General features: G+C 58.2%; 1 long non-coding RNA gene across 1 annotated transcript; it reads left to right on the top strand.

The window, feature by feature from the left end:
* The first annotated feature begins 88 nt into the window (after positions 1-88).
* Positions 89-916, top strand: LOC105305820. Its single transcript, XR_897115.2, has 2 exons — positions 89-247; positions 420-916. It is a non-coding gene; the product is annotated as an uncharacterized LOC105305820 (long non-coding RNA).
* The last annotated feature ends 551 nt before the right edge of the window (positions 917-1,467 follow it).

Below are 1,467 nucleotides of genomic sequence, written 5' to 3'. Positions count from 1 at the left end.
GTCCTCCCAAGGCGCCCACGACGTGTCTGCCGCCCCCCACACGCTCCCGGGTCCTCCCAAGGCACCTGCGGCGTGTCTGCCGCCCCCCACCTCGTGACTTCTGTCTCAGCAGGGGCAGCTGTGGGCGGCGTGTGCGGGATATGACGACGTCTTCATCTGGGGCCTGGGGAACCTGGCCCGGCCCCCTCAGCGGCTCCGCCTGCAGGACTGCTCCGAGGTCAGCTGCATGATCAGGGTGAAGAAGCAGGTGAGCAGGGCCTGCAGCCCGGGGCAGCCCCGCAAACTGGGGCAGGCGCGTGTGGTTTGGGGGCGAATCCTGCCACCTGGAACACGGGGGGGTGGGGGCACCACCACGCACACGAGCGGTCTCCTCTCCCGGGCAGACCCGTGTGTGCCAGTGCCCCCGTCTCTCTCGGCAGATCTGGGTGGGCGGCACTGGGCTGTCGCAGGGGAAATCCAAAGGGAAAATCTACGTGATCGATGCTGAGCGGAGGACGGTGGAGAAGGAGCTGGTGGCCCACAGCGACACCGTGAAGACCCTGTGCTCCGCCGAGGACAGATACGTGCTGAGCGGGTCCGGCCGGGAGGAAGGAAAGATCGCCATCTGGAAAGTCGAGTAAACTCGGCCGGTGGCGATCGGGGCCGTGCTCCGAGCGAGGCCGGCGAGCCCGCTGCCCGGGGCCCTCCCAGCGCAGGCAGGCTCCAGACGGCCGGGCGGTGGGGCTGGCGGTCAGGCTGTGTCTCCCGGACTTTCTTGATTCAACTGCACCAACAGCGTGTGGGACTGGGGTGCTTCTCAGGCAGGTGACTGAATCACCTTTGTGAGAACCTCTGCGAAGTTACACTGTAAATTAATCTAGAAAGTTTCAGAATCCACAACCCGGGCCAGCACTGGAGTCAGCTGGAAGCAGTTAAGCAAAATCACACCTGACCTGCAGACTTCACGTCTCATGCTGCCTTTCCTCTACTTCATTCATTCATTCATTCATTCATTCAGCAGACATGTACTAAACACCAGGTTTATAGCCCTACAGCCTTACGTTGACTTCCTGTTTCCAGCAAAGCTTACGAGAACGGGTATTTTCTAAGTGACCTTTTTGAACCTGCCCTTGCTGTTCCCCATCAGGGCAGGTGACTGAGGCCTACCCAGGGAGGGGACCACACTGTAACAAGGCTGCCTGGACAGGAGGGTCTGGGGCAGCTGAGGCAAGCTGTTTTTTCTTTTTAACCAATGCAGAATTTTTTTCACGAAGAAACCTAGAGAGACTTTTTTCTACCAAAGATCAGACCAAAAAGTCCGCTCTGCACTGGCCCGTGTCACCGTTCCCCGGTGAAGTTGCTGCCACGTGATCACCTCTCACTAGATACCGATGTACATTTCATTCCGTTGGCCTCTCGTGTGTGCTGTGTATGTATCTGCAGATGGTGCTTTATAATTTAACAAAAAGTGATCTTATTAGCTATAAA

The sequence above is a fragment of the Pteropus vampyrus genome, unplaced genomic scaffold (genome assembly GCF_000151845.1).
Source record: "Pteropus vampyrus isolate Shadow unplaced genomic scaffold, Pvam_2.0 Scaffold398, whole genome shotgun sequence".
Lineage (NCBI taxonomy): Eukaryota > Metazoa > Chordata > Mammalia > Chiroptera > Pteropodidae > Pteropus > Pteropus vampyrus.
This window is presented reverse-complemented; position numbering and strand designations above follow the sequence as displayed.